Consider the following 6,000-nt stretch of genomic DNA (forward strand, 5'->3'; position numbering starts at 1 on the left):
CTGATGTTGGTAGGGGATGAGGGCAGCGAGCGAGGGCTGCCCAGAAAGAGGACCTTGAATGGGAGGCTGGGACTTCCCTGGCCGTCCAGTAGTTAAGAATCTGCCTGCCAGTGCAGGGGAAACCTGTTCAACCCCTGGTCCTGGAAGATCCCACATGCCTTGGAGCAACTAAGTCCACGAGCCGCAGCGCCTGTGCCCTCGCACCCTAGAGCCCACGCTCTGCAACAAGAGAAGCCACCGGCTTGAGAACATGATGCAAGGAAAAGCAGGCCCCGCTCGCCGCAACTGGAGAAAGCCCATGCAGAGTGATGAAGACCCCACACAGCCAGGAGTAAATAATTTTCCTTTTTAAATGGGGGAGGCTGAAGGACAGGCTGGAATTGACCCTTCAGAGGCTGGGGATGGGGGCTGCGGGGGAGGGGAGCCCGAGGTTGGGGGAGAGAGAGAGGGAGTAAGCGCCTGGTGGGTGAGTCGGGGCGCTGGGAGGGCCTACCGTGAGGGTCCTCAGTGGGCAGACTGCCCACCAGGGCTTCTCCCAACCCCACGGCTTAGCCAGCACACATCCTGCACCCCCTCAGAGCCTGCCCACCTTCTCGGGCTGTTAGGGCTTCTGAGAGCCTGCGAGACTCCCTGGAGATGGTCGGTACTGAGGTCGGTCCTCGGTATCTTACTGGCCCCTGCTTCAGTGGGACAGGCAGGAGGCAGCTCAAACCTGGATCCAGAGATGCCCTCCTGCTGCGTGGAGGCTCCTGCCCCACTCCACCCGAAGCCAAGGCCAGGGTGGGGCGCCCGAGCCTGAACGGCCCCTGGCAGACTCACCTCTGTCCCAGGACTGCGGGCAGGGAGACTGTGGGGAGACAGGGTGGCCCGGGTGAGGGGAGCCTCCACTGGGAGCCGGGCCGCAATGCCAGCGGGGTGAGGGGAGGGCATCTCTCCAGCCCCCTCCCCCACCCACTGTCTGTCCTGGGTCCATCCCTGCACCCCTCATGCTCCCCCAGCCCACTCCCTTCCTGCAACTAAGGCGGCTGGCCTCCCTAGCTCACCCTGCAGGCATTTACTGGGCACCTGCTGTGTGCCAGGTCCTGGGCTGACATCAGGTCCTACCCTCAGGCTGCACACATCTCCCGGGGGTGGGAGGCAGGTGAGCAGGTAATGACGGCACGGTGTCCTGGGCCGATGGGCACAGAGGCCTGGGACTGCGGTAGGAGGGAGGGGGTGGAGGGTGTGGACCCTGGAGGGCCCTCCTGAGGGTGGGTGTCCTGTGCTGTGACTCCCAGAGGGAGGGACGGTGAGGAGGCTTCCCACGGACCTGGGTTGGTACTTGGTGCCCACTGGTGCTCAGTGGATGCTTGTCGAGTGAATAAACAAGTGAGGGAGACTTGAGTCTGGAGAATTCCACTGGGGACCGGCTGTGCCACCTCCTGCCTCTCTGGTTCCTCTCTGTGCCAGCTTCTCCTGCCATTCTGCTCCACTGCCCAGGTGACCCAAGGGGCAGGCATGTGCCCTGAGATGTTGCTGTCCTTGAGACAGGGTGGCCAGGAAGATGGGGAGAAAAGGAAGTCCAGAAAAGCCAGTGGAAAATTCCTGGCACAAGTCCTGGAAAAGGGACCCCCAGACTGGCTCCCCAGTTCCCAAGGAGTGGAGCCCTTGCTCTGATCCAGCATTCATTCAAACAGAATATTCATCGAGTCCCCCCGGCTATATGCCAGGCGCATGCCAGGCAATCTGGCTGGGCATCTCTTCACCGGGGCCGGAGACGGATGGGCAGCCCACCCTGCCACCCCATCTGTGTGTGCCTGCCAGGCCGCCTCGGGCCACTGGTGAATTTGCAGGGAGCTGGGGGTGGCAGGGTAGGGCTGCAGAGGTACCCGAGGGCAAGCCGCCAGAGCCAGCAGAGCTCAGTCCAAAGGAGCGTCTAGTGCCCCACCCCTCCCCCGGCATCTCAGCTGTGGGCACCGGCCAGGCAGGGCACACATCCTTTGATGTGATTGATAATGATCGGGAGTATCCCTTCAGTGTCCAGCGAAGTCTACCGAACACCTGCTGTGATATAGCCGCGAACAATCCTGAAGCCATCCTGCCCCTGTGGCAGAGATGCCGGTGGGGACAGAAGAAATAACATGAGTGCATAAACCGTTTAATCTAGAAAATCCCATGGATAGAGGAGCCTGGTGGGCTGCAGTCCATGTGGTCGCTAAGAGTCGGACACGACTGAGCTACTTCCCTTTCACTTTTCACTTTCATGCATTGGAGAAGGAAATGGCAACCCACTCCAGTGTTCTTGCCTGGAGAATCCCAGGGACGGCGGAGCCTGGTGGGCTGCCATCCATGGGGTCGCAGAGTCGGACACGACTGAAGTGACTTAGCAGCCGCAGCAGCAGCAGCTGCTCAAGTCTATGGGGGTAAACCAAAGCTGGAAGGCGCTCTGGTGAAAGGGTGGGGATGGTAGGGGGTATGGGAGGCGGGGGGCAGGGTGAGGGTTGTCATCTTAAGTGAGGAGCCTGGGACAGTGCAGCCTTGAGCTGAGGCTGGCAGAACAGGGCCAAGGTCAGAGCCCATTCCAGCCACAGGAGGAGCCAACTCAGAGGCTCGGGTGAGACTTCCCTGGTGGTCAAGTGGTTAAGACTTCGCCTGCCAATGTGGAGAGCACGGGTAAAATTCCTGCTCAGGGATGGAAGACTCCACGTGCCGCATGGCCACAGACCAAAAGCTAGGGCGGGTGGGACTGGGGGTGGCCTGGCCCGGCCGCCTGGCCACCCCGTGGAGGTGACTCTGAGCCTGGCTCCAGGGGACGAGCTGGGGACTCTAGAAGAGGTGGGAAGAGCGTTCCGGGGTGAGAGGCCTCACGGCTCAGGGCACAGGCACAAAGTGCTCGGGACAGAGGCCCCCGGACCACCAGGGTCCTCGTGGACCCACCCGCAGAAGGGAGCCTTGGCTTAGGGGCAGGAGCTGCGCAGACAGAAACCCAGCAGACAGAAACCCAGCAGACAGCGCCGGGCGGCGGGACCTGCTCTCCCCTCTGGGACTCATTCTCACGGCGGCGTCGGGCCCTGGCTCTGAGGCTGGGTCTCTGAGTGGGGGAGGAGAGCCTCAGGGGTGGGGTGGGGTGGAGTGGGGGCCATGCTGAACTCCAGGCAGGCCACCCGGCTCTGAGACCAGCATGGCTGGGCACCAGGGTGGAATCCAGCCCTCCAGTCAGACCTGCACTGTTGTGTTTGTTTTTTCAATTGGCCAAATCCACACAGAAAAAAAAAAAAAAGCCTGGGGGATTCCCTGGCGGTCCAGTGGTTAAGACTCCATGCTTCCAATGCAGGGGCACAGGTTTGATCTCTGGTCAGGAAGCTGGATTCCCCATGCCATGTGGTGTGGCCAAAAAAGCAAAGAAGTCTGTGTTTTGGCCAGTGCTGATGTGAACACGACTGTACAAGCGCCTGAGTCCCTGCTTGCACACTCATGTCCATGGCGGCCAGAAAGGTGGAACAATCCAGTGTCCACCAGTGGGTGAATGGGTAGAGAAAGGGTGGTCCATTGTGTCCTATTCAGCACAAAAAGGGAAGAAGCGTTGACCCCCACTACAACACCACTGAACCTTAAGGGCATTATGCCGGCACAAACAGGCCGGACACAAGAGGACAAGTATTGCATGATTCGCGGGCTGAGGTCCTTAGAGCGGCTAAACTCAGAAAGCAGAGGGCGGGGGGAGGGGCAACGGAGTTGGTGTCTGACGGGGAGGCAGTTTGTTTGAGAAGATGAAGAGTTCTGGAGATGGAGGGCTGCCCAACACTGAACGTACTCAATGCCATCGGCTATACAGGTGCACATGGTTAAAATGGTAAATCTTCTGTATATTTCACTACAACTGAAAGATGGGGAAAGAAATGCGAATGTCTACCTTTTCATGAACCTCAGGAGCGGAGGCAACCGCGGGCCCCGCTGGGCTGAGAGGTCTGAATCCATCCCAACCTACCCCCACCCCTGCATTCTATGGTGCTGCTCAGGCCATTGTGACTCTGGGCATCTCTGCTCTCGGAGGGCAGGGCCTGGGACAGAACAGAAGCTCTGTCCCCATCGGGTGATGAGTAAGCTCCCAGGGCAAGCAGAGCACTCTGAAGGGGCCAGGGACACAGTGGCAGCTTCTTGCAACCAGGCTTCAGTTTACCCATCTGTGTAGAGGGCCTGTCAGCACCACCATGCCTCTTATGATCCTGCAGGCGAAGGGCTGGTGGCTGCACCGGGCTGAGTGCCGGCTGAGCAGTGGTCAGGCTGTGCAGTCTGCAGGCAAGGTTGTCTGGGGCACTAGTGGTTTTGAGGAAAGTGGCCTGGCTGGTCTCAGGGACACTGCTCAGTTCAGTCAGTTCAGTCGCTCAGTCGTGTCTGACTCTTTGCGACCCTATTGGCTGCAGCACGCCAGGCTTCCCTGTCCATCACCAAACCCTGGAGCTTACTCAAACTCATGTCCATTGAGTCGGTGATGCTATCCAATCATCTCATCCTCTGTTGTCCCCTTCTCCTCCCACCTTCAATCTTTCCTAGCATCAGGGTCTTTTCAAATGAGTCAGTTCTTCATGTCAGGTGGCCAAAGTATTGGAGTTTCAGCTTCAGCATCAGTCCTTCCAATGAACACCCAGGACTGATCTCCTTTAGAATGGACTGGTTGGATCTCCTTGCAGTCCAAGGGACTCTCAAGAGTCTTCTCCAACACCACAGTTCAAAAGCATCAATTCTTCGGCGCTCAGCCTTCTTCACAGTCCAACTCTCACATCCATACATGACCACTGGAAAAACCATAGCCTTGACTAGATGGACCTTAGTCGGCAAAGTAATGTCTCTGCTTTTGAATATGCTATCTAGGTTGGTCATAACTTTTCTTCCAAGGAGTAAGCGTCTTTTAATTTCATGGCTGCAGTCACCATCTGCAGTGATTTTGGAGCCCCCAAAAATAAAGTTTGACACTGTTTCCACTGTTTCCCTATTTCCCATGAGGTGATGGGACCAGATGCCATGATCTTCGTTTTCTGAAAGTTGAGCTTTAAGCCAACTTTTTCACTCCCCTCTTTCACTTTCATCAAGAGGCTTTTTAGTTTCTCTTCACCTTCTGCCATAAGGGTGGTATCATCTGCATATCTGAGGTTATTGAGATTTCTCCCGGCAATCTTGATTCCAGCTTGTGTTTCTTCCAGTCCAGCATTTCTCATGATGTACTCTGCATAGAAGTTAAATAAGCAGGGTGACAATATACAGCCTTGACGTACTCCTTTTCCTATTTGGAACCAGTCTGTTGTTCCATGTCCAGTTCTAACTGTTGCTTCCTGACCTGCATACAGATTTCTCAAGAGGCAGGTCAGGTGGTCTGGTATTCCCATCTCTTTCAGAATTTTCCCCAGTTTATTGTGATCCACACAGTCAAAAGCTTTGGCATAGGCAATAAAGCAGAATAGATGTTTTTCTGGAACTCTCTTTTTTTTTTTCAATGATCCAGCGGATGTTGGCAATTTGATCTCTGGTTCCTCTGCCTTTTCTAAAACCAGCTTGAACATCAGGGAGTTCACAGTTCACGTATTGCTGAAGCCTGGCTTGGAGAATTTTGAGCATTACTTTACTAACGTGTGAGATGAGTGCAATTGTGCGGTAGTTTGAGCATTCTTTGGCATTGCCTCTCTTTGGAATTGGAATGAAAACAGACCTTTTCCAGTCCTGTGGCCACTGCTGAGTTTTCCAAATTTGCTGGCATATGGAGTGCAGCACTTTCACAGCATCATCTTTCAGGATTTGAAAGAGCTCAACTGGAATTCCATCACCTCCACTAGCTTTGTTCGTAGTGATGCTTTCTAAGGCCCACTTGACTTCACATTCCAGGATGTCTGGCTCTAGATGAGTGATCACACCATCGTGATTATCCGGGTCATGAAGATCTTTTTTGTATAGTTCTTCTGTGTATTCTTGCCACCTCTTCTTAATATCTTCTGCTTCTGTTAGGTCCAGACCATTTCTGTCCTTTAT

This window comes from Capricornis sumatraensis, chromosome 3, assembly GCF_032405125.1.
Source record: "Capricornis sumatraensis isolate serow.1 chromosome 3, serow.2, whole genome shotgun sequence".
Classification (NCBI taxonomy): Eukaryota; Metazoa; Chordata; class Mammalia; order Artiodactyla; family Bovidae; genus Capricornis; species Capricornis sumatraensis.